Here is a 27959-nt window from a genome sequence, read left to right as displayed (position 1 = left end):
CCAATTTTCTTGAACAGATCTCTGGTTTCCCCATTCTATTGTTTTCCTCTATTTCTTTGCATTGCTCATTTAAGAAGACCCTCTTGTCTCTCCTTGCTGTTTTTTGGAAATCTGCATTCAGTTTCCTGTATCTTTCCCTATCTCCCTTGCATTTTGCTTGCCTCCTCTCCTCCGCTATTTGTAAGGCCTCGTTGGATAGCCATTTTGCTTTCTTGCATTTCCTTTTCCTTGGGATGGTTTTCGTTGCTGCCTCCTGTATAATGTTACGAGCCTCCATCCATAGTTCTTCAGGCACTCTGTCCACCAAATCTAAATCCTTAAACCTGTTCCTCACTTCCACTGTGTATTCATAAGGGATTTGATTCAGATTGTATCTTACTGGCCCAGTGCTTTTTCCTACTTTCTTCAGTTTAAGCTGGAATTTTGCTATAAGAAGCTGATGATCTGAGTTACAGTCAGCTCCAGGTCTTGTTTTTGCTGACTGTATAGAGCTTCTCCATCTTTGGCTGCAGAGAATATAATCAATCTGATTTCGATGCTGCCCATTTGGTGATATCCATGTGTAGAGTCGTCTCTTGTGTTGTTGGAAGAGAGTGTTTGTGATGACCAGCTTGTTCTCTTGACAGAACTCTATTAGCCTTTGCCCTGCTTCATTTTGAACTCCAAGGCCAAACTTGCCAGTTGTTCCTTTTATCTCTTGATTCCCTACTTTAGCATTCCAATCCCCTGTAATGAGAAGAACATCCTTCTTTGGTGTCATTTCTAGAAGTTGTTGTAGGTCTTCATAGAATTGGTCAATTTCACTTTCTTCAGCACCGGTAGTTGGTGCATAAACTTGGATTACTGTGATGTTAAAAGGTCTGCCTTGGATTCGTATGTTCAGAGATAATGTAAAAATTGGAATGTTCAGAGATAATGTAAAAATTGGGATTCAATAACCAAGATAGCCTTCTCCTCCAATTCTGCTGAAGACTTTCCCCTCAAGATTAAGATGAAGACTATATTCTTTGTCTACCTTGCTCTCTCCTCCTCCTCCTCCTCTTCTAGATCTCTCTCATTCACTCTTGACACACATCTCCTCTCACTCCTCTCCTTCATTCTTGTTTCAGTTGACTTCTCTTGCACCGTAGGAGAAGAAATGACTCCTAAAGAGTGCACTGACATTGGGGGAACTTGCATTAATGATTCTAAATGCAACACACCTGACCCACCACCCCAAGGAACATGTGGAGAAGGCACATTATGCTGTTTAGAGTAAGTTTTATATTTTATCTATGAACTCTAATGGAACACATATTTCAGTTTTAACATCTCTGTTCCTCATGTTATGGTCTGATGGTATGCTCTCAGAAGTCACTCGTCAACTTGGAGTGAGAAGGATTTGGCTGTTCCATCTTTCAAATATGTTTCGTGACATTTTTATATATTTATTTGTGGTTATATACCACCTTTCATCCAAATTGGTCAAGAGGGCGTTTGTGGGTCTCCCCTTACCCCATTATTTTTTAAATTAGCGAAGTTGGAAATAAAAAGCCAGAGCAACAACGTACTGTTTAATCAAAGGATTCATTTGTTTGTTTGATTTAACAGGAGTCTTATATGGCTTTCTCGTTCATAATTTCTAAGAAGTTTACATCCCATATAAAATCAAACATTAAACGCAAGTTAATCTTGGGTTGCAATGTTTCAAAATGTGAAAATTCAGACAGAACTATTGAGTTTTTCTTTGGGGGGGGGAGTTCTTGAGCTGCTTTTGGGGTGTGTGGGAAAGATTGTTGAGGGTTTTCTTTGTTGGGGGGAATCTAAAAAAGGAATGGTGGAGCTTTTTAACGAATTCTCACCCAAAAAATTAACTGTGTTGCCTATTTGCAAACAGTGAACAAAATCGGGCAAAAGTGCACCCATCTCCAACCTGGTGCCCTCCATGCATTTTGGACTACAAGTTCCACCATCCCTATCTGCATTGATGGGGGTTGATGGGTCTTAAAGCCCAAGACCACTAACATATGATTCAATGTTCTGAAAAGGAAAGAATAATAAGAATAAATAGAAAAAAATAATAACTTTATATCACAACCCTTGGAACGGAAATTATTCCAAGGCACCTTGCATGTAACACTAAACTACATTTTTTGCACCACACACTGTATCGAGGTCAGGGGTGGGCGAATTGTTCAGCCTGAGGGCCCCAATCCAGTGGTTGATGTGCTGTTACGTTCTTCATTTCCCCCTCCAATGCATTTTAAAAGTCCATATTAGTTGGATGTCCAGTCAAATTTGTTCATTTGTAAACTTTCATTTGAAAAAATGTAGAAGTTAATAAACTACAGGTCATTGGCATTTTTGTGACATGAAATTTTGTTGCTTGTGGAGTGTCCCCCCCATAAATATGTGTGTGTGTGTGTGTGTGTGTGTGTGTGTGCGTGCGTGCGTGTGTGTGTGTGTGTGTGTGTGTGTGCTGTCTCTTATGTGTTAAGACATAAACCTGGTAATCACAGAATATGTATTTTTTCTTTCTGCAGGTAAAGTGGAGAGAAACATTTGCTTATTTCAGCAACTGATATTACCCAGATTAATAGATTGATCTGCTGTTGTTTGGCTTCCAGAAAATACTTGAGTGGAATTGGTTTTTATTTTATTTTATTGAAAACAACAACAACCCTGTGTACTATTTTGAATAAAATGTAATATGTTGCTGGAAAATGTGTGTGGGTTTATGTTCTTGTGAGATGCGAATAGACTGTTGTGGACAATCTGCAGTTTCAGATGACCGAAAGTCACCACTTCATCAATATTAACACATTTCACTGAGGTATTATAAAAACTTCTCAGTGGGATGCCTTGGTTGACAGGGCAAGAGACTGCCACTGTTGATGATAGGCAATCCTTGATTAGTGGGTTTGGAGAAGAGGCTGAATGGATACCTGTTATGGAAGGTATATGAGCAGATTTCCTGCCTTTGGGCCTTTGAGGTTCCTTATAATTTTCTGATTCTGCTGGAGATACTACCCGGGAATCCCAGGTGGCTGGGAACTGCCTGAATTCCCCTTAGAAGAGGCCCTCTATTTAGCAGGCTTGTAACTGCTAGCTCGCTTACTTCCTGTAACTTAATCCAGATGGCTAGGACAGCGTTTCTCAACCGCTGTTCCGCGGCACACTAGTGTGCCGCGAGACGCTGGCTGGCGTGCCGTGACGTGCGGCGACGAGAAGGGCGATTTGCATTGTCACGTGCCTGGCGGCCGCCAATACACAACGCTGACCCGCCGGAAAGCAATATTTGGCAAGTGTTTCTTACAGTCATAATTATAATATAGGGCGGCACATAGTTAATTTTTTTAACTTTTTAAATGGTGGTGTGCCTCGTGATTTTTTTCACGGAACAAGTGTGCCATGGCCCAAAAAAGGTTGAGAAACACTGGGCTAGGAGCCTCAGTGACATTTTAGATACAGTCCCTACATTCAGGTTGTAACTGTGGTTCATCACCCAGCCTTTCCCTTTGATGTGAAATTGGGTTTTGCATGACTCACCCCTCCACCCTTGAGAGGTAGGAGGGCTATGTACAGGTTACAGTTCAGTTTCAGTTTCAGTTTAGTTTTATTACAGCAGAAGCCAGCAATACAGAATACCATAATTCCAAACAAAAGAAAATAAGCAATAACATCACCAGAAATAAAACAATTACGCAAAGGGAATTTGCAATATGTTATTCAATAAAAGAGATTTACGTTTCTTAATAACTAAAGTGCAAAATTTGGCCACATCATGTGAAACTGGACTTGAGGAATCTTCCAGAAGGAATTTTCGTAAGGTTTCGGAGGAGAATTCCAAATAATATTGTAAGAGTGTAAATTTTGATAAAAGGGGTAAAGTAAGTCAAGCTCGTTCTTCACTATAAAATTCGCAAAATGAAAGGATATGAGTGACAGATTCCTCCTTGTTAGACATGCAGGGGCAAAGGCACTCATGAATTGGTAGCCGCATAAATTTACCGTACAGCACAGCTGAGGGCTCAAATCTGTTAGGGTTAGAAGCAATTGAGTTGCATCAGCAGGAGCTGGCTGAGGGACTTACACATAGAGTCATACCAAGACTTAAACAAATGCTTGGTTTAATGGAGAAAGTAAAAATAACAAAAATTAAATTAGGCTTACACAAAACAACCAAACCACCCACCAAGAGCACACTGGGAAATCGCCCAGCACAGAGGCAACACGCAACACCCCTGATATACCCTGCATCATCAGCTTCACAGCAACACCTGTCAAGCTGCTCCACAGCTGCAGAGCCCCAGTCACTAGATCTTTCCTGACTCTTAAAGGTACAGTGAAACAATAATGACACTTTTACACAATCATTCAACAAAAACGGGCTCTGGAAAAGGCCCATTTATAGGCTTCATTAGTGATGTTAGATAAGTACGGGGCAGCTGTAAAATTATGCCACGATTTTAGACATCTAAAATTCTCCGGGACTAAGGCATCTTCTTGTTGTAATTCAACATCGTGAAGTCTCTGAGTAATGATTGTTTTTGCCTTGTTCAAAGTTCCGTTAAAAAGATCTTCAGGATTTAGGCCAATTTGTTTGATCTTATTACTTATTTGCATAAGCCAGGGTGGATCGGGAACTGCGGCCAGGAAGTGAAGTAACATTCCCTTTGGATTGTAATGAGTTTTCAACCAGAGGGATATGGCTTGCTCCCAGACTTTTAATTCCACTCTGGGAAGTCCTGCCTCTTGCCTTAATACTACATTAGGTGTACACTTTGGGGTACCAAATAGAGATCTTAAAAATTGTGATTGTACTGTTTCAAGGGTCTTAAGATTGGCAGACAGTCCGATTTGAGAGCGTTGGGCTAAAGATTTTGCCTGAAAAACTTTTAGGAAGGAAGCCGGAGCCTTTCCTTCTGAATAATCTAAGGATGGCATTTGCTCTTCTTCCTGCTGAAGTAGCTGATGCGGTCAGGTGTGTTGAAAATTTGGCATTATAAGAGAAGGTTATGCCTAAGTACTGGAAGATCTTAGTTTGTTCTATGGCGTTCCCCTTCATACTCCTCCAATTGTCTTTCTTGTAGGAGCGGTCGAAATGAACAATTTTAGTTTTGGCAAAATTAAGTGTTAACAATACAGTGCTACATTGGTCGCTAAACTTCCCTAAGGCTCGTTTCAAACCAACTTTAGTTTGAGAAAGAAGATCAGTGTCATCCACATACATTAGAATTGGCACTTTTCTACCACTGGAAAACACGGGGGGGGGTGAGTATCGATTTCATGACAGCATGTGATCAAAGAATTAACATAGATATTGAAAAAAAAAAGGAGCTAATAAACATCCTTGTCTAACCCCTCTTTGGACTGGGATTCCTCTAGAAAGTCTGGCATCCTGTGCAAATCTTATCTGAAGGGTATTATTTTCATGAAGCTTAATCATCAGAAGTAATAGCCTTCTGTCAATACCCATGCTGGACAGTTTAGCCCAGAGCCTATCCCTAGACACATAATCAAATGCTGCCTTGAGGTCCACAAAGGCCACATACAATGACTTTTTCCAATGTTTCACATATTTATAGATGAAATCATCTAACACTAAGCAGTGATCAATGGTGGAGCGTCCAAATGTAAAACCTGCTTGTTCAATTTCTAGTAAATCATTATGGTCCAACCATTCACACAGTTTTAGACGCAGATGTTTTGTATATAGTTTGCAGATCACATTCAAAAGACAAATTGGTCTGTAATTAGCTGGATCAGGTTACAAGCTTTGACTGGTACCTGTTGTTATGGAAAGTTGCTATGGAAAGGTGCCCTATCTGTGTTAAACCTGCACTGCATTTTAGTTCCAACTCCAGTAGTTATGCGTCTTCTTCTTCTTTGGCGATCTTGTAGCCGAGTAAGATTGTCTTCCATAAACACGATTTTAACAATGGGTCCGTAAGTGACTGTGGAGGCCAATTCTGGATCCACACATCCTTCCACAGTGGGGACATTGGTTTCCAGGCGGGGGTTGATCACGGTGTGGATTTGTCAAGCGTGCCTTCCTCTTAGCACGTTTCTCCCTTGCGCCCTGAGATCGAGTTTCTTCAAAGCCCATGACACCTTTTGTAAAGGCTGTTCTCCAACTGGAGCACTCGCAGGCCAGTGTTTCCCAGTTGTCAGTGCTTATACTCCTTTTCTTTCTTTATTAGATTTGCCTTGAGACAGTCTTTAAACCTCTTTTGTTGAGCACCAGCATTACACTTTCCATTTTTAAGTTTGGAATAGAGTAGTTGCTTTGGAAGATGATAATCAGGCATCCACACAACATGACCAGCCCCTATGCAACCAGTCACTTTCTGGGTCCAACACCCAGAAAGGATAATGAGAGCCTCTGAATACCACTTGTTGATGAGGCACACTGCTGTGGTTATGTTTTGTTGGTGGGTTTCCCATGGACATCTCCAGATCATGATCATGGATAAACCTTTGGTCCCATCCAACAAGGGTCTCCTTTTGGTCACATCTTCTTGCTAGTCAGGGGAGCAGTGGTGCCAGAAAACCTGAGGCCTGCCTCATGAACTGAAAGTGCACACCAAATTAATCCAGATATTTTGCCCAGATGGAGGTTCTTTCTGGATTCTAACAGTGCTGCATTTTACTAAATGTGGCCTTATTCTTTAAAAACAACAAGGGAACATTGTTTTAAGACAAAGAGACTCAAAGTGCTCACCATACTAATTTGGACATACTGTTCAGTTCATTACTTTTAGCTATGAAATATAGCAGCAGGATACAGGAAGAGAAATACAGGCAATTTAATAAAAACACAGAAAACAATAAAATTACTGTCTTGAACTGACTGGACTATGAACGTACAAGTTAGTTTATTTTACTTCTTTTTCATGCACCAGGAATACATGGGGAGTACTGGACTTCCTGCTAACACATCCAGTACTTGTAGGATGCCAAATCCTAGGGCAGACGTGTAAATGCTGTTTGCAGACCTATAAATATGTGAGCATGCAATCTTTTGGATGACACAGGAATCCGAGAGCACTCTTGGTCTCCCTTCTTTGGTTTCCAACTTGGCATTTCCAGTCAAACTTCAGCAATGCAGATCAGCATCTTTTACATCATTGCTCTTTCAGCGATGTTCTTAGCTTCTCCAGGTAAGGCATAGATCAATGTTCAGAATGTTCAGACATAATGTGGAAATTGGGATACATTAACCAGCATGGCTTTCTACTCCACTTCTAGTCATGGGAGCAGTGGTGTCAGTGGTGTTACAAATCCAGAAGCCTTTTAACTGGGTATAACAGGACAAGATATACCAATAGACAAGAAGAATTTATTCATGTATGTGTCTTTGGTTTCTCGTATTTCTCCTGCTTGCATTTCTGCGCCAACCTCTGGTTATTATTATTATTATTTTTAAAAAAACAATTCCACACAAAGCTGTGAACATACATTTGTGTGCATTTTCACTTAACATACAAATTTCTGTTCATCATTTTGCTCCATATACCGTATGTGTTTTGGCAAACAATGCAGTGACCCAGTTTAGCCAATAGGATTGCATTGGCTGAGGTCATCAAGTCATCTTAAGTAATGGATGGGCCTATGGGTGGGCATATTTTGAGCTATAATGGCATTTCTGTTTTTGGCATGGTTAAATCACACCTGGATTGATTCTGACCATAATGCTCCCACTGGCTATTTGTGTGCCGACATCGCTCACAGTAACCAAACAGTTAATGAGAGCCCAACCCCCCAAATGGTCTCCTTCTAGAAATCCAATGGAAGATACTAAGTGCATCTCCATTTGGCAATTCATGATCCACCAGTGGAGCCAGTTGCTCCTTCCTCTTAAGAGCATTTTGCAGCTACACCTTGGATGAAAGCAATTTCTATAGTGGTTTCTAGAGCCTATAATAAGTGGCTATAAATGGCAGAAATGGTGGCTTATTCAGCTAGCCAAACCAACTGCACAGTCTGCACTTTGGAGCCTGTGAATGCGCTGTGCTGGAGCCATGGAATGAGACCATTCTGAAGAGCCCAGTATTTGGAACATATGGAGGACAATCTCAGAGTAACCAGATGCACAATGCCACCACCACCAGCATGGGCGGATAGCAGCCCAGCAGTGTGCCGGCCTTGTGGCCTGCTTGCCCGACGCCCGATGCCACCACCATCCTTGGGGGAAAGCTCAGACCTAACCCATAAACATGGAATCACCCACAGCCTTAATCCCCTGATTTGGGAAGCGGAAGAGGGGAGAGTGCAAGCACCACCAGTATCACAGCATGGTGACATAAAGGCATATTGGATCTGTGGTACTAAAGCCTACCATGTCCTATCAAGAGGATGTGTGGTATCTGGTTCCCTGGTATCTGCTACCCTGCCTGGCTAATTCCCCCTATGTGGAATTATGAGTTGCTTGCCACCACACCCCGTGAGAGGAAAATGATCAGCTGACAGAGCGGCAGTTGCAGGAGAAAGCTCTCAATAGTGGGGGAAATGATCTGTGGTTTCCAGAGCAGATAGTAGCCATATGCAGGTTCAAACCTGGAATGTATGGGATATGTCTGGATTGATAGACTGGTTCCCCAATTGAGGATGGTTTCTCTCCTAATCTTATTGCTCATTTGCTTGTGTATCCCCTGCTTTTTGCAATGTGTGCAAAATATGATGCATAAGATGGTGTATTGAATGCTAAGGCCCCTATTTATAGCCCTGGTATGAGAATATCAACCAGTACCTTGGGACGCGATGGAAGGCTCCGTCGGTCCAAGGACAAGAGGTGGGAATGTAGGGAGAGAATTGCTAATCGTATTATTGAGCTAAATCTGATCCTATAGTTTGCATTGCCTGCATTGTATAATTCTGATTGTGTGGCTTAGCCCCCCCCCCCATATTCCTAAAATGCTTTTCTCCCTAAAATGCTTTTCTCTTTGCCTCTATGCCTCTGTGTCAAAGTGTAATGAAAACATTCAACAGCTCAACAGGATGGCCTTGCCAGAAAGCACAAGGAGCATCAGGAGATGCTCAAGGTCTACACCAGGAGATGACGCAAATATCAGGCACACTCAAGGCTGCTTGAGGCTGGCACCGGGGTAGCATTGCTGAGTCAGCGTGTGTTTATGAGAAGGACAGGATACGGAAATATCCTTATATGTACTTGTAACTTATGACCCCCTTGCGTGCGCACTTACTTACAGAGGAGGGGGGAAGGAGCCCAAGAAGTGTATAAGAATCTTTGCAAATTTGTGTTTCTTTACTCTTGTCGTGAAACATGGATCACCAAGAGTCTCTCTAATTAGAGATTAACGTCTTTCTCTGGATTCAACCATCGGTGTCGTTATTGACTGTCCCTGTCCCTGCCTGGGCGCAACTTAAGGACCCCTATGAGCTAATAAGGCTACAACCCAAAAGTACACAAAGCAAACCAGTGGACAAATGCATGCTGAACTTCAGTATTACTATGAGAGGGTTAAAGGGTATTCCGTTCCATTCCAAAGCAGCAGCAGCAGCAGCAGCAGCAGCAGCAGCAGGGGGGGGGGGTGATCTATAGTTATCAAGTAAGAATGGAGGAATGCCATAATCAAACAATGTTCTTTTTCTCTAGGACATGCAAGCAAGAAAGAACCAGTACAATCTAGTGAAGATTGCAGTAAAATTAAGGGATTTTGCACTAATGAATCTGAATGCAACACACCATACCCATCCCAAGGAACATGTGGAGAAGGCACATTATGCTGTTTAGCGTAAGATTTATATTTTTTCTAATATATGAACTCTAATGGAACATATATTTCAGTTTTCACATCTTTGTTCCTCATGTTATGATCTGATGGTATGCTCTCAGAAGTTACTCCTCAACTTGGAGTGAGAAGGATTTGGCTGTTCCATCTTTCAAATATGTTTGGTGACATTTTTATATATTTATTTGTGGTTATATACCACTTTTCATCCACACTGGTCAAAAGGGCATTCGTGGGTCTCCCCTTATCCCATTATTTTTTAAATTAGCGAAGTTGGAAATAAAAAGCCAGAGCAACAACGTACTGTTTAATCAAAGGATTCATTTGTTTGTTTGATTTAACAAAAGTCTTATATGGCTTTATCATTCATAATTTCTAAGAAGTTTACATCCTATATAAAATCAAACATTAAATAAAAGTTAATATTGGGTTGCAATGTTTCAAAATGTGAAAATCCAGACAGAACTGTTGAGTTGGGTTTTTTTGGGGGGGGGGAGTTCTTGAGCTGCTTTTGGGATGTGTGGAAAAAATTGTTGAGGTTTTTCTTTGTTGGGGGGAATCTAAAAAAGGAATGGTGGAGCTTTTTAACGAATTCTCACCCAAAAAATTAACTGTGTTGCCTATTTGCAAACAGTGAACAAAATCGGGCAAAAGTGCACCCATCTCCAACCTGGTGCCCTCCATACATTTTGGACTACAAGTTCCACCATCCCTATCTGCATTGATGGGGTTGATGGGTCTTAAAGCCCAAGACCACTAACATATGATTCAATGTCCTGAAAAAGAAAAAATAATAAGTATAAGTAAAAAACAACAACTTTATATCACAATCCTTGGAACGGAAATTATTCCAAGGCACCTTGCATGTAACACTAAACTACATTTTTGCAGCACACACTGTATTGAGCTCAGGGGTGGGGGAATTGTTCAGCCTGTGGGCCCCTATCCAGTGGTGGACGTGCTGTTTTGTTTTTCATTTTCCCCCTCCAAGGCATTTTAAAACTCCATATTAGTTGGATGTCCAGTCAAATTTGCTGATTTGTAAGTTTTCCTTTTAAAAAGTGTAGAAATTAATAAACTACAGGTCAATGGCATTTTTGTGACATGAAAAATGGATGCTTATGGCGTGTCCCCCCCCCCCCGTGTGTGTGTGTGTGTGTGTGTACTGTCTCTTATGTGTTAATACATAAACCTGGTAATCACAGAATATGTATTTTTTCTTTCTGCAGATTTCCTCCCTTTGAGGTTCCTTATAATTCTCTGATTCTGCTGGAGATACTACCCAGACGGCTGGGAACTGCCTGAAAGGAGATAACAGAATTCCCCTTACAAGAGGCCTCTAACAGGCTTGTAACTGCTAGCTCACTTACTTCCTGTAACATAATCCAGATGGCTAGGAGCCTCAGTGACATTTTAAATACACTCCCCACATTCAGGTTGTAACTGTGGTTCATCACCCAGCCTTTCTCTTTGATGTGAAATTGGGTTTTGCATGACTCGCCCGTCCACCCTTGAGAGGTAGGAGGGCTATGTACATGTTACAGTTTAGTTTCAGTTTCAGTTTAGTTTTATTACAGCAAAAGCCAGCAATACCATAATTCCAAACAAAAGAAAATAAGCAATAACATCACCAGAAATAAAACAATTACGCAAAGGGAATTTGCAATGTGTTATTCAATAAAAGAGATTTACGTTTCTTAATAACTAAAGTGCAAAATTTGGCCACATCATGTGAAACTGGACTTGAGGAATCTTCCAGAAGGAATTTTCGTAAGGTTTCGGAGGAGAATTCCAAATAATATTGTAAGGGTGTAAATTGTGATAAAAGGGGTAAAATAAGTCAAGCTCCTTCACTATAAAATTCGCAAAATAAAAGGATATGAGTGACAGATTCCACCTTGTTAGACATGCAGGGGCAAAGGCACTCATGAATTGGTACCCGCATAAATTTGCCGTACAGCAAAGCTGAGGGCTCAAAACGGGCTCTGGAAAAGGCCCATTTATAGGCTTCATTAGTGATGTTAGATAAGTAAGGGGCAGCTGCAATATTATGCCACGATTTTTGACATCTATAATTCTCCAGGAGTAAGGCATCTTCTTGATGTAATTCAACATCGTGAAGTCTCTGAGTAATGATTGTTTTTCCCTTGTTCAAAGTTCCGTTAAAAAGATCTTCAGGATTTAGGGGAAATTTGTTTGATCTTATTAGTTATTTGCATAAGCCAGGGTGGATCGGGAACTGCGGCCAGAAAGTGAAGTAACATTCCCTTTGGATTGTAATAAATTTTCAACCAGAGGGATATGGCTTGCTCCCAGACTTTTAATTCCACTCTGGGAAGTCCTGCCTCTTGCCTTAATACTACATTAGGTGTACACTTTGGGGTACCAAATAGAGATCTTAAAAATTGTGATTGTACTGTTTCAAGGGTCATAAGATTGGCAGAAAGTCCGATTTGAGAGCCATTCAAGAGTTGGGCTAAAGATTTTGCCTGAAAAACTTTTAGGGCCCTAGGAAGGAAGCCGGAGCCTTTCCTTCCGAATAATCTAAGGATGGCATTTGCTCTTCTTCCTGCTGAAGTAGCTGATGCGGTCAGGTCTGTTGAAAATTTGGCATTATAAGAGAAGGTTATGCCTAAGTACTGGAAGATCTTAGTTTGTTCTATGGCGTTTCCCTTCATACTCCAATTGTCTTTCTTGAAAGAGCGGTCGAAATGAACAATTTTAGTTTTAGCAAAGTTAATTGTTAACAATACAGTGCTACATTGGTCGCTAAACTTCCCTAAGGCTCGTTTCAAACCAACTTTAGTTTGAGAAAGAAGATCAGCGTCATCCACATACATTAGAATTGGCACTTTTCTACCACTGGAAAACACGGGGGGGGGAGTATCGATTTCATGACAGCATGTGATCAAAGAATTAACATAGATATTGAACAAAAAAGGAGCTAATAAACATCCTTGTCTAACCCCTCTTTGGACTGGGATTCCTCTAGAAAGTCTGGCATCCTGTGCAAATCTTATCTGAAGGGTTAATCATCTAAAGGGTTAATTATCAGAAGTAATAGCCTTCTGTCAATACCCATGCTGGCCAGTTTAGCCCAGAGCCTATCCCTAGAAACAGAATCATATGCTGCCTTTAGGGCCACAAAGGCCACATATAATGACTTTTTCCAAATGTTTCACGTATTTATAGATGAAATAATCTAACTCTAAGCAGTGATCAATGGTGGAGCGTCCAAATGTAAAACCTGCTTGTTCAATTTTTAGTAAATCACATTCAAAAGACTAATTGGTCTGTAATTAGCTGGATCAGGTTACAAGCTTTGACTGGTACCTGTTGTTATGGAAAGTTGCTATGGAAAGGTGCCTATCTGTGTTAAACCTGCACTGCATTTTAGTTCCAACTCCAGTAGTTATGCGTCTTCTTCTTCTTTGGCGATCACTTGTAGCCGAGTAAGATTGTCTTCCACAAACACGATTTGAACAATGGATCTGTAAGTTACTGTGGAGGCCAATTCTGGATCCACACGTCTTTCCACAGTGGGGACACTGGTTTCCAGGCGAGAGTTGATCACGGTGTGGATTTGCCAAGCGTGCCTTCCTCTTAGCACGTTTCTCCCTTGCGCCCTGAGATCGAGTTTCTTCAAAGCCCATGACACCTTTGGTAAAGGCTGTTCTCCAACTGGAGCACTCACAGGCCAGTGTTTCCCAGTTGTCAGTGCTTATACTCCTTTTTTTTTTTTGATTTGCCTTGAGACAGTCTTTAAACCTCTTTTGTTGAGCACCAGCATTACACTTTCCATTTTTAAGTTTGGAATAGAGTAGTTGCTTCAGAAGATGATAATCAGGCATCCACACAACATGACCAGCCCCTATGCAACCAGTCACTTTCTGGGTCCAACACCCAGAGAGGATAATGAGAGCCTCTGAATACCACTTGTTGATGAGGCACACTGCTGTGGTTATGTTTTGTTGGTGGGCTTCCCATGGTCATCTCCAGATCATGATCATGGATAAACCTTTGGTCCCATCCAACAAGGGTCTCCTTTTGGTCACATCTTCTTGCTAGTCAGGGGAGCAGTGGTGCCAGAAAACCTGAGGCCTGCCTCTTCAACCGAAAGTGCACACCAAATTAATCCAGATATTTTGCCCAGATGGAGGTTCTTTCTGGATTCTAACAGTGCTGCATTTTACTAAATGTGGCCTTATTCTTTAAAAACAACAAGGGAACTTTGTTTTAAGACAAAGAGACTCAAAGTGCTCACCATACTAATTTGTACATACTGTTCAGTTCAGTTTAGTTCATTAGTTTTAGCTATGAACTATAGCAGCAGGATACAGGAAGAGAAATACAGGCAATTTAATAAAAACACAGAAAACAATAAAATTAATGTCTTGAACTGACTGGACTATGAACGTACAAGTTAGTTTATTTTACTTCTTTTTCATGCACCAGGAATTCATGGGGAGTACTGGACTTCCTGCTAACACATCCAGTACTTGTAGGATGCCAAATCCTAGGGCAGACGTGTAAATGCTGTTTGCAGACCTATAAATACGTGAGCATGCAATCTTTTGGATGACACAGGAATCCGAGAGCACTCTTGGTCTCCCTTCTTTGGTTTCCAACTTGGCATTTCCAGTCAAACTTCAGCAATGCAGATCAGCATCTTTTACATCATTGCTCTTTCAGCGATGTTCTTAGCTTCTCCAGGTAAGGCATAGATCAAAATCAGAATGTTCAGACATAATGTGGAAATTGGGATACATTAACCAGCATGGCTTTCTACTCCACTTCTGCTTTCCCTTCAAGGCTAATATGAAAGCCATATGCCTTGATCTATGTTGCTCTCTCTCCTCTCTCTTTTCTAGACCTGTCTCTTTCTCTCTTCAGCATCTACTCTCAACACTTCCCTCCTTCATTCTTGTTTCCCTTGATCTAGTGATTATGCTGTCTCCCTTCTCAGACTCTGCCCCATCATCCAATCCTGTTCACACCTTCTCTTTGCTATGCTGCATTTTCCAGATTTTAAAGGATGTATGTAAATGTGTTTTGAACATGAGATAAGGATTTCTAATATAAAGGATTGTCTGATACTGATAAATATTTGCCTTTTCCTGCCATATGAAGTGCAATGTCTGATGTGTCCAAATGAAGTTCATTGGCAGAAAATGTTGAGGAACAAGCAAGGGGAATCAGGAAAAATGTTTGCCCTGGAACGTGATTCTGTGACCTGTGAGAGCCCTGAAATAACAGAGACAAGACACCAGACGTTGGTTAAAAATCAGGCCAAATCTTACTGACTGCAGTAGGCAAGGCAGGGTTGACATGGCAGTAGGGCAAGGTTCAGTTCTTCATTCCACTCAGCACTTACTGATGGGGTACAAGCTGTTGGGAAGTACTCAACCCCTTCCCTGGAAGTTACCCAGCATTGAAACCTCGAACTGGAGAAGCAATGAGAAGCGTGGGAGAAGGAAAGCTTTTTTCCCTTCCTGAAGAAACTGTCCCAGGGGTGAGGATGTGTCACTGCTGCAGCTAAGGAGGCAGGAGGCAGGAACTGAGGGCAGCACCCAGAGGCAAATCTGCTACCCCTTCCAGATTGCCATTTTTGGCAACTGCCTCTCCAGAGGTTTGGTTCACTGGGGGAAACATATAATCCATTACACTCCAGTGTCATTCCCAAAATGGAAAGCTCAGTGCAGGCATAGTAACACCTACCTTACGAATGCTGAATTTAAAACATCTGAAAATTCATAATGGCTATACATCTTGAGCTCTGGTATTCTTATGAGACGGTTAAAGAGTAGTCCACTGCAGTTCAAAGACGCAGTTGCAATGGCCCATGATAATGGGGTCAGGAATGTCAGAATGTGGAAATGTCTTCGTAAAATTAAATAAAATATCCCTATCTAGGATTCGTCCATGCAGGGGAATCTCATAAATGCGAGTCTTTTGGTGGGACTTGCAGGTCTCAGTGTCAGAGGATCGTGCGGAGTGCAACTTGTCCTGGAGAGAAGATATGCTGTGATGCGTACGTTTTCTTCCTAGTTTTGCAAATCCATTGAACTCTAATGGAACTTGTTTCTTAAAATATTGATAAAATGAAATACATAAAGCAAATTAACCTCGAAAAAAACAAGCAGCTTTCTCTCTCTCTCTCTCTCTCTCTCTCTCTCTCTCTCTCTCTCTCTCTCTCTCTCTCTCTCTCTCTCTCCCCTCTCTTTCCCCCCTCTCTCTCATATTTAAATTTATGCCCATTGAATAATTATTAATCTTTCTTGCCGTCCAAAGACCCGTAACATAGATTCAGAATAAAATGCAGATTCATACAGACCACACACCCCCCCCCTAGGAGAGGAAGAATGAGACAATATTTGTTTAGTCTTAAGTATGATGATTTTTGATAGATATGACTACCGGAAAAAAACTTTGCCACGGCCACTGTGATATCATTACACTTGTCGTCCAGAAGATATTTAGTATAGTAGGCTTCAAATTTATAGTAGGCTTCAGATTTCTGATTTGCCAGTACGGGTTTAACATTGATTAATTATTTCCTCCTGGACTGGGATTCCTCTAGAAATTCTGCCATCCTGTGCAAATCTTATCTGAAGGGTTTTATTTTCATGAGGCTTAATCATCAGAAGTAATAGCCTTCTGTCAATACCCATGCTGGCCATTTTAGCACAGAGCCTATCCCTGGACACAGAATCAAATGCTGCCTTTAGGACCACAAAGTCCGCATACAATGACTTTTTCCAATGTTTCACATATTTATAGATGAAATAATCTAACACTAAGCAGTGATCAATGGTGGAACGTCCAAATGTAAAACCTGCTTGTTCAATTTCTAGTAAATCATTATGGTCCAACCATTCACACAGTTTTAGACACAGATGTTTTGTATATAGTTTGCAGATCACATTGAAAAGACAAATTGGTCTGTAATTAGCTGGATCAGCTTACAAGCTTTGACTGGTACCTGTTGCTATGGAAAGTTGTGATGGAAAGGTGCCCTATCTGTGTTAAACCTGCACTGCATTTTAGTTCCAACTCCAGTAGGTTTTTTTATATATATATATAAAAACTTTATTTTATTTCAAGTTAAAATATACAAACTGTATCATAACATAGCATAACACAATGTAAACATAACATAACATAACAAGTATAACAAAACATAACATAACATAAGCATAACATAATCAAATCTAACTAAACTGAACATAAACAAACATAACAAAAATAATCCGGTATGACCAAACCTAGTTTCCAAGGTTTGAAAAAATTCAAGAATTCAAAAATAGACCAAAATTAAGCAAACAAGGATAGAAGGAGGGGAAAAAATATGAATAAGAAGTTAAAAAAAGAAAAAAGGGGGAAAACTAATTAATTTTTTTAAAAAATAACTTCCAACCATTTACCTTTGGTTCCCTCTTATATGCATTTTCACTAGGCTTTTCCTACTCCTTTAGATTCTAACCCATATATCGTATAACAACTTTTTATATTTTCCACTTGCTTAATCATCTTATGCGTTTTATTCTAAACATATCACCCATTTTGAGTTAATTCCCTGTTTATAAAAATAATCTTCAACTTATTTCCACTCTTTCCTAATCTCTTGCCTAGGGGTCCTCCTAATTATTGCTGTTAACTTGGCTAAGTGCATATATTCTGCCAGTCTAATACGCCATTCCTCTATAGATGGGATTTTTTCCTTTTTCCAATTTTGGGCTATCAAAGTTCTACCTGCCGCACATGCGTATAATAAGATATTCCTCCTGTCCCTCGGTAAGCTGTCTGGGAGCAAACTTAATAGCATAATTTTTGGTTTTTTCTCAAACGTGAATCTTAACATCTTTTTCATCTCCTCGTACACTTCGGACCAAAATTTATACACCCTTTCGCACCTCCACCAACAATATAAGTAATCACCTTTTTTCTCCCTACACTTCCAACACTTATCTTGATTATTTTTGTATATTTTTCTAACTGTTCTGGCGTAAGGTGTCACCTGTAGACCATCTTCCACAGGTTCTCTTTAATTCCCATGCATGCTGTGAAGTTTATGTTTCCTTTCCATAATTTTCCCCATTGGTTGCTATATATAACCCTGCCTAAATCCTGAGCCCATTTTATCATTACATGCTTAACTTGTTTGTCTTTCAATTCCCATTCTAATAGGTATTTATGGATTTTGGCCAATGGTTTGACAGAATTATCTATTAACAGTTCTTACCATTTAGACCTGTTATCTGTAAATCCTATTGCTCTGTGCTTTTCAAAGATACTTTGCAGCTGGAGATAATGTAGCCAGCTTTGGCAATACTCTTTAATTTGGTCATAGGATTTTAAGACCTATTCATAATTGATTTTAATTAGCAGTTCTTTATATGTGAGCCATTTCCCTCCTTTGGGTTCGTTGCTCATTGCTGTTATTTCCAACGGTGAGGTCCACCATGGCACCTTAGGTTCCAATAAATTTTTAAATTCCTCCCAGATATTGATTAATGATTTTTTGAATACATGATTTGTAAATGATATATATTCTCCTTTTTTTCTTTCTTAACAGGTAAGCATGCCAACCTCCGATATTCCTAAATCCTTCCAATCTGAGCAGTTCCAGATCATCCAGTAGGAACCACTCTTTCATCCAACAGATGCATGACGCGGCATAATATAGCTTTAAATTGGGGGCTCCCCACCCTCCTCTTTCCTTGATATCTGTTAATATTCTATATTGTACCCTTGCTCTTTTACCTTGCCAAATAAAGTTGTTCAAATCCTTCCTCCACGCCTCAAATGTTTCTTTTTTAATTTTTATGGGTATCATTTGGAACAAAAAAAATCATTTTTGGGAGCACCATCATTTTTATTGCAGCTATTCTCCCCGCGAAAGTCAGGTTTAATCCTTTCCATTTATCCAGCTCATCTTTTATGATTTTCCATGTTTTGGCATAATTGTTTTCGAATAGATCCGCATTATTATTAGTTATTATGATTCCTAAATATTTGACCTTTTTCACCACTTCCCAATCAATAATTTTAGTTTCTCTAATTCTTCCTTTCGCATATTTTTAGTCATTATTTTCGTCTTCCCGTTGTTTACCTTTAATCCGGCTACTTCTCCATATCTTGCTAGTTTTCCTTTCAAGTTGGTCAATGTTTCCACTGGATCTTCTGTCATTATTATGAGATCGTCAGCAAAGGCCCTTACTTTTATGTTATTCTTCCCTACCGCAATGCCTTTAAATTCTTTATCATTTTGAATATCCTTTATCAAAAATTCCAATGACCAGATAAATAACAGTGGGGATAACGGGCAACCCTGTCGGGTTCCCTTTGATATTTCAAATTCCTTCGTAATATTTCCATTAATAATTAACCTTGCTTTTTGTTTGTCATATATTGCATTAACTCCCTTCATAAATTGCCCCGTTATCCCTAATCTTTTTAATGCCTCTATCATGAACTCCCAGGCCAAATTATCAAAAGCCTTTTCGGCGTCGAGGAAGATAAATGCAATTTTCTTGCTGGGGTTCCAGTCTGCATATTCAAATAAATCTAGTAGTATTCTTATATTTTTTGACATCTTTCTTTGAGGTAAGAAACCTTGTTGTTCTTGACCTATCACCCTATTCAGAACCCCTTTAACTCTGTTAGCCAATATTCCCGCAAACAATTTATAATCAATATTCAATAATGAGATTGGCCTATAATTTCCGATCTCTTCTACTTTGCTTTTATCTTTTGGAATTAGGGTTATGTACGTATTCTGCCATGTCTGGGGTACAACCCCTCTTTCCAGGACCATATTTACTAATTTTTTTTTGTACACTTCTATCAATTCACTTTTAAACACACTATAATGTTTCCCTGATAGGCCATCCGTGCCAGGTGACTTCCCCAATTTAAGTTTGCATATGGCATCTTCTATCTCTTGGCTTGATATTGGTTTATTTAGCGTTTCCATCTCCTCCTGTTTTATGGACGTACCCTTAAAGTTCTTAATATATTCATATATCTTCTTTTTATCAATATTTCCCCCTTTGTACAATTTTTTGTAGTGTCTGACAAAACATTCTTGTATTTACTCCATCTTCGTCCATCTTTTATTCCCTTCTTTTATTGTCATAATTAATTGTTCGCTCTGCTTTTTCCTCAATTGCCAAGCTAATAACTTCCCTGGCCTGTTTCCCAATTCAAATGTCCTCTGTTTTGCCCACTTAATTCTATTTTCTATTTCTTCATTCATAAATTGTTTTAAATTATTTTGCAATATTTTTATCTGCATTCTTAAAGCTCCATCTTTTGGTTTTTTCGCCAATTCCATCTCTTTTGATTTAATCTCATTCTTTAATTTCTCTACTTTTTCTGCTCTTTCTCTCTTATATCTGCTTTTTTGTTGCATGTATAACCCTCTTACAAAGGCCTTGCTGGCATCCCATACTATCATTGGGTTGACCTCCTGTGATACATTGATTTGGAAGAACTCCTTAATCGATTCTCTCATTTTACTTACGAACTGGTCATTTTCTAACATCCTATCATCCATTCTCCATCTCTTAATACTTTTAACATTCTCATTTATCCTTACCATGATTGGATTGTGGTCCGTTACCGATTTGGTTAAGATCTCACATTTTTTTACTAATGCTGCTAGTCCTGTTGATACCCATAAGATATCAATTCTCGAAGCTGATTTCTTTGCATCTGAGAAATACGTATATTTCCTTTCCGTTGGATTTCTAATTCTCCATATATCTTTTAATTCATAGTTATCTATTATCTGGAAGAATGTCTTTGGCAATTTCCCTCCTCCCTTTCTTATGTCATCTGTTCTGTCCATGGTTGGCAGTGCTACTCCATTAAAGTCCCCTGTTAAAATGATCTCCTCCTCATCTTTGACTTCACTCACCATCCTCCCAATCATCATAAAAAAGTTTGTCTTACATCCATTTGGTGCGCAGAGATTTACTACAATAATTTTCCCCTTAGGTGTGTAAACTCTTACCCCAACTACCCTTCCCTCCTCATCTTGAAACACTTTCTCTGATTTTAAATTCCCTTTCACATATGTTACTACTCCCCTTTTCTTTTTCTTGTCCGCAGATATATATTCATTCCCCAATCAGTTATTTATCAGGACCTTTTCGTGTTTTTTTGCAACGTGGGTCTCCTGTAGACAAATTACCTCCCATTTTCAATATATGTTCTACTCTATTTCGTTTCCTCTTACAATTTAGCCCATTAATATTCCAAGATATAATACTTAATTCCATTGTTGTTGTTATTATTATTATTATTATTATTATTATTATTATTATTATTATTATTATTATTATATATTTACCCTTTTATTTTATTTATTTTTATTTATTTTCCTTTCGACCCCATTGGTTGTTAATTATTTGCAACACTCTTCCTAACCACTCTTAAAGAAATCAAATTTTATTGTCTTGTCAAGTAATACAAATACCTCTGGTTATTAGCTCTGAGTATCCACCACCACCCAAATAGGCACACCGCACTGTCCTTAAAGTTATCTATCTTCTCTTCTCTTCGTCTCCCTTGTCAGGCTTTCTCGCCACCTGTCTAGCCTGTATCTTCTTCTTCCCCCACCAGCTCTTTCCCAAATCTTTCCAGAAATCTATCAGCTTCCTCAACAGATTTTACTGTCTTTCTTCTATCCTTAAATGTGAAGGTGAGACCCTCCGGGAATTCCCATACAAACCATATTCCCTTTTTCACCAGGGCCTCAGTCAATCTCCTGTACTTCTGTCTTTTAAGTCGGAATCTCTTCTGTATTTCTTTAAAGATGGCGATAGACTTGCCGTCTATCACCAAGCTTTCCTGCTTTTTTCTCTGTAGGATCTTGTCTTTCAGCAGGCCTGAATTTAGGAAAATCAGACAATCACCAGGTCCTTTATTTTTTTTTAGTTCTGTCCCCTCTTATCCTATATATTTTGTCCACATCTATATATTTTGTCCACATCTAACAACAAATCATCCTCTTTAACATTTAGCCACTCCGCCAGTTCTTTCAGGATCTTCTCATCAATTATCTCCCCAGGCCTCTCCGGTACGCCCCTCAGCCTGAGGATCAGCTCCTTCTGCCTTAATTCCACGAGAGCGAGTTGATCTGCCAGCTCCTCTTGCATCTTTACGAGGTCTTGTCTATCTTTCTCCTCCTTTTCCTGCTTTTTCTTTAATTCCTTGCTCTCTGTTATCAATTTGTTGATACTTCCTTCTTGCTGGTTAACTTTGGTGTTCAGATCCTTCATCACTTTTTCGTCTTCTTTATTTTTGCCATATAAGTCTTTAATTTGGCCCGTCATTTCTAATATTACTTTGGAGTTGCTCTCTAATTTGGCTTCCACTGAGTCCAACTTATCGTTTAGCGTCTTATTCATTTCAGTGATTAAATCCTTGATGTCACTCAGGGGATCATTGTCGTTAGCATTCAATTGTCTTCTTGTTGCCATTGTATAAGCCCTTGTTTTCGATCCCATACACTTGATTCTCTTTACAAGTCTCTGTAATTTTATAAGACCTAGTTGCGTCTTGCTGTCCTTATCAGGGCCCTGTAGCTTCTTCTTGGGAATTCCCTTATATTAGCTTTAATGTGGCATTGAGATGTGTTGTACTTTAAGATGAAAAAAGTCCCAGCGTTGGTATGAAATCACGTCCTTCCACAGTGGGGACATTGGTTTCCAGGCGGGAGTTGATCACGGTGTGGATTTGCCAAGCGTGCCTTCCTCTTAGCACGTTTCTCCCTTGCGCCCTGAGATCGAGTTTCTTCCAAGCCCATGACACCTTTGGTAAATGCTGTTCTCCAACTGGAGCACTTGCAGGCTAGTGTTTCCCAGTTGTCAGTGTTCATACTACATTTTTAAAGATTTGCCTTTGTTTTTAAACCTCTTTTGTTGACCACCAGCATTACGCTTTCCATTTTTAAGTTCGGAATAGAGTAGTTGCTTTGGAAAATGACCATCATATCCACACAACACGACCAGTCCAATGAAGTTGATGTTGAACAGTTATGCAGGAGCCCAGCCAGATGGTATAAATTATTATTATTATTATTATTATTATTATTATTATTATTATTATATTACCATAACTTTTTTATATTCATACTTAAATGCCAATTGTGAAACAGCATTCCTCACCACCCAAACACACATTAGGATTACCCCTGAGGAATGTCAATAATTATTAAAGGTTTTATTTTGTTTTTGATTGGGCAAGGTGAAGAACGTCAGCCCAAATGGCTGAAGCCTGAAGGGGATCTCAAATACTACAGAAAGATAGAAACACCACAGCAGAACACATTCCAACTTCTCTGTCTTTTCAGAGACTTGGTGCCCTTGGCTTCTCCAAAGCTTAATGTCCAAGACTTACTGTTCAAGACTTAGCATATACTTACAGGTAAGCTTTTGGGATTAATGTCCCTTTGAGAAGGAGAATGATGAAAGAAAACCACAGTGCCTTGTTCTTTAAGAGATAAGGTGTTCCAGGGAGAGAAAGCACTGTGCAGTACATTGGCTGAAGGAACTTTTCTGTGCTCCCTGGATAGAGAGATAAATTGCTTATTACTCATTTTAAGGACTCTGAACCATTCCTGTCTCACCCCTCCTGACTGTATGTGGCGAAGCTAAAATTTGTACCATGCACCTGGGCAATGGAGTACAACTAAAGGGATTTCACTCCTGTTGCTGTGATCCCAAAATGAGGATTTTAAATATTTTTCATGCTTCTCCTTCATATGGAAAGTGTCCAGGGGCACACAATAGCATCACAGCATGATTTACAGGAATCATGCTTTCCTGAGAGGAAGAAAAATCTTGGAAAAATTACTGAGGCAATAAGGGGTCCATGGCTGCGGTCTATACATATTCTTCAATTGGTAGGAAGAGGCACAAAATGAGGTGCAACTTTGGTGATTTCCTCCACTATTCTCTGAAGAGACCATTGCTGCTTACCTTGTTGCCACTGCTTGCATTCATTTAGTGGACTTAGCTTGCAATATTTGTAGTGCATTGTAGTCTTCTACTACTTTGTACATGCTTACATCATTGCTTCTGTGATTGCTAAACTGGGTTTCTGTTGCTTTTAACAATAAACCAAATGAGGAAGGAAGGAGATAAACCTTGTCATTGAATATATCAGCTCCATTTCCATTTTCTAGAGCAGCACCAGGGGTCCAACACCCAGAGAGGATAATGAGAGCCTCTGAATACCACTTGTTCATGAGGCACACTGCTGTGGTTATGTTTTGTTGGTGGGCTTCCCAGGGACATCTGGCAGGCCACTGTCAGAACAGGATCATGGATAAATCTTTGGTCTCATCCAACAAGGGTCTCCTTTTGGTCACATCTTCTTGCTAGTCAGGGGAGCAGTGTTGCCAGAAAACCTGAGGCCTGCCTCATTAACCAAAAGTGCACACCAAACTAATCCAGATATTTTGCCCACATTGAGGTTTTTCCTGGATTCTAACAGTGCTGCATTTTACTGAATATGGCAAAATAAAAAAATTCCTTCAGTAGCACATTAAAGACCAACTAAGTTTTTATTTTGGTATGAGCTTTCGTGTGCATGCACACTTCTTCAGATACCTGAAGGAAGTGTGCATGCACACGAAAGCTCATACCAAAATAAAAACTTAGTTGGTCTTTAAGGTGCTACTGAAGGATTTTTTTTATTTTACTTCGACCCAGACCAACACGGCTACCTACCTGTAACTAAATATGGCCTTATTCTTTAAAAACAACAAGGGAACTATATTTTAAGACAAAGAGACTCAAAGCACACACCATACTAATTTTTACATACTGTTCAGTTCAATGACTAAACAAAATAGCAGCAGGAAACAGGAAGAGAAATACAGGCAATTTAATAAAAACACAGAAAACAATAAAATTACTGTCTTGAGCTGACTGGACCATGAACGTACAAGTTAGTTTGAGTTACTTCTTTTTTGTGCACCAGGAATTAATGGGGAGTACTGGACTTCCTGCTAACACATCCAGTACTTGTAGGATGCCAAATCCTAGGGCAGACGTGTAAATGCTGTTTGCAGACCTATAAATATGTGAGCATGCAATCTTTTGGATGACACAGGAATCCGAGAGCACTCTTGGTCTCCCTTCTTTGGTTTCCAAATTGGCATTCCTAGTCAAACTTCAGCAATGCAGATCAGCATATTTTACATCATTGCTCTTTCAGCGATGCTCTTAGCTTCTCCAGGTAAGGCATAGATCAAAATCAGAATGTTCAGACATGATGTGGAAATTGGGATACATTAACCAGCATGGCTTTCTACTCCACTTCTGCTTTCCCTTCAAGGCTAATATGAAAGCCATATGCCTTGATCTATGTTGCTCTCTCTCCTCTCTCTTTTCTAGACCTGTCTCTTTCTCTCTTCTGCACCTACTCTCAACACTTCCCTCCTTCATTCTTGTTTCCCTTGATCTATTGATTATGCTGTCTCCCTTCTCAGACTCTGCCCCATCATCCAATCCTGTTCGCACCATCTCTTTGCTATGCTGCATTTTCCAGATTTTTAAGGATGTATGTAAATGGGTTTTGAACATGAGATAAGGATTTCTAATATAAAGGATTGTCTGATATTGATAAATATTTGCATTTTCCTGCTTTATGGAGTGCAATGTCTGATGTGTCCAAATAAAGTTCATTGGCGGAAAATGTTGAGGAACAAGCAAGGAGAATCAGGAAAAATGTTTGCCCTTGAACGTGATTCTGTGACCTGTGAGAGCCCTGAAATAACAGAGACAAGACACCAGACGTTGGTTTAAAATCAGGCCAAATCTTACTGACTGCAGTAGGCAAGGCAGGGTTGACATGGCAGTAGGGCAAGGTTCATTTCTTCATTCCACTCAGCACTTACTGATGGGGTACAAGCTGTTGGGAAGTACTCAACCCCTTCCCTGGAAGTCACCCAGCATTGAAACCTCGAACTGGAGAAGCAATGAGAAGCGTGGGAGAAGGAAAGCTTTTTTCCCTTCCTGAAGAAACTGTCCCAGGGGTGAGGATGTGTCACTGCTGTAGCTAAGGAGGCAGGAGGCAGGAACTGAGGGCAGCACCCAGAGGCAGATCTGCTACCCCTTCCAGATTGCCATTTTTGGCAACTGCCTCTCCAGAGGTTTGGTTCACTGGGGGAAACATGTAATCCATTACACTCCAGTGTCATTCCCAAAATGGAAAGCTCAGTGCAGGCATAGTAACACCTACCTTACGAATGCTGAATTTAAAACACTTTGGGGTACCAAATAGAGATCTTAAAAATTGTGATTGTACTGTTTCAAGGGTCATAAGATTGGCAGAAAGTCCGATTTGAGAGCCATTCAAGAGTTGGGCTAAAGATTTTGCCTGAAAAACTTTTAGGGCCCTAGGAAGGAAGCCGGAGCCTTTCCTTCCGAATAATCTAAGGATGGCATTTGCTCTTCTTCCTGCTGAAGTAGCTGATGCGGTCAGGTCTGTTGAAAATTTGGCATTATAAGAGAAGGTTATGCCTAAGTACTGGAAGATCTTAGTTTGTTCTATGGCGTTTCCCTTCATACTCCAATTGTCTTTCTTGAAAGAGCGGTCGAAATGAACAATTTTAGTTTTAGCAAAGTTAATTGTTAACAATACAGTGCTACATTGGTCGCTAAACTTCCCTAAGGCTCGTTTCAAACCAACATTAGTTTGAGAAAGAAGATCAGCGTCATCCACATACATTAGAATTGGCACTTTTCTACCACTGGAAAACACGGGGGGGGGGGGGGAGTATCGATTTCATGACAGCATGTGATCAAAGAATTAACATAGATATTGAACAAAAAAGGAGCTAATAAACATCCTTGTCTAACCCCTCTTTGGACTGGGATTCCTCTAGAAAGTCTGGCATCCTGTGCAAATCTTATCTGAAGGGTTAATCATCTAAAGGGTTAATTATCAGAAGTAATAGCCTTCTGTCAATACCCATGCTGGCCAGTTTAGCCCAGAGCCTATCCCTAGAAACAGAATCATATGCTGCCTTTAGGGCCACAAAGGCCACATATAATGACTTTTTCCAAATGTTTCACGTATTTATAGATGAAATAATCTAACTCTAAGCAGTGATCAATGGTGGAGCGTCCAAATGTAAAACCTGCTTGTTCAATTTTTAGTAAATCACATTCAAAAGACTAATTGGTCTGTAATTAGCTGGATCAGGTTACAAGCTTTGACTGGTACCTGTTGTTATGGAAAGTTGCTATGGAAAGGTGCCTATCTGTGTTAAACCTGCACTGCATTTTAGTTCCAACTCCAGTAGTTATGCGTCTTCTTCTTCTTTGGCGATCACTTGTAGCCGAGTAAGATTGTCTTCCACAAACACGATTTGAACAATGGATCTGTAAGTTACTGTGGAGGCCAATTCTGGATCCACACGTCTTTCCACAGTGGGGACACTGGTTTCCAGGCGAGAGTTGATCACGGTGTGGATTTGCCAAGCGTGCCTTCCTCTTAGCACGTTTCTCCCTTGCGCCCTGAGATCGAGTTTCTTCAAAGCCCATGACACCTTTGGTAAAGGCTGTTCTCCAACTGGAGCACTCACAGGCCAGTGTTTCCCAGTTGTCAGTGCTTATACTCCTTTTTTTTTTTTGATTTGCCTTGAGACAGTCTTTAAACCTCTTTTGTTGAGCACCAGCATTACACTTTCCATTTTTAAGTTTGGAATAGAGTAGTTGCTTCAGAAGATGATAATCAGGCATCCACACAACATGACCAGCCCCTATGCAACCAGTCACTTTCTGGGTCCAACACCCAGAGAGGATAATGAGAGCCTCTGAATACCACTTGTTGATGAGGCACACTGCTGTGGTTATGTTTTGTTGGTGGGCTTCCCATGGTCATCTCCAGATCATGATCATGGATAAACCTTTGGTCCCATCCAACAAGGGTCTCCTTTTGGTCACATCTTCTTGCTAGTCAGGGGAGCAGTGGTGCCAGAAAACCTGAGGCCTGCCTCTTCAACCGAAAGTGCACACCAAATTAATCCAGATATTTTGCCCAGATGGAGGTTCTTTCTGGATTCTAACAGTGCTGCATTTTACTAAATGTGGCCTTATTCTTTAAAAACAACAAGGGAACTTTGTTTTAAGACAAAGAGACTCAAAGTGCTCACCATACTAATTTGTACATACTGTTCAGTTCAGTTTAGTTCATTAGTTTTAG

The 27959-nt window shown here is 40.1% G+C and overlaps 1 long non-coding RNA gene across 1 annotated transcript; it reads left to right on the top strand.

Annotated features, from left to right (window-relative positions):
• Positions 1-14203: 14203 nt before the first annotated feature.
• On the top strand, positions 14204-18527 carry LOC148686444 (uncharacterized). The gene is made up of 3 exons (XR_015949408.1): positions 14204-14447; positions 15648-15765; positions 18310-18527. It is a non-coding gene; the product is annotated as an uncharacterized LOC148686444 (long non-coding RNA).
• Positions 18528-27959: the final 9432 nt, after the last annotated feature.

Source organism: Zootoca vivipara, chromosome 3 (genome assembly GCF_965207765.1).
Source record: "Zootoca vivipara chromosome 3, rZooViv2.hap1.1, whole genome shotgun sequence".
NCBI classification, from domain to species: domain Eukaryota; kingdom Metazoa; phylum Chordata; class Lepidosauria; order Squamata; family Lacertidae; genus Zootoca; species Zootoca vivipara.
The sequence above is the reverse complement of the archived record's forward strand: the minus strand, read 5'-3'. Positions and strand labels throughout refer to the sequence as shown.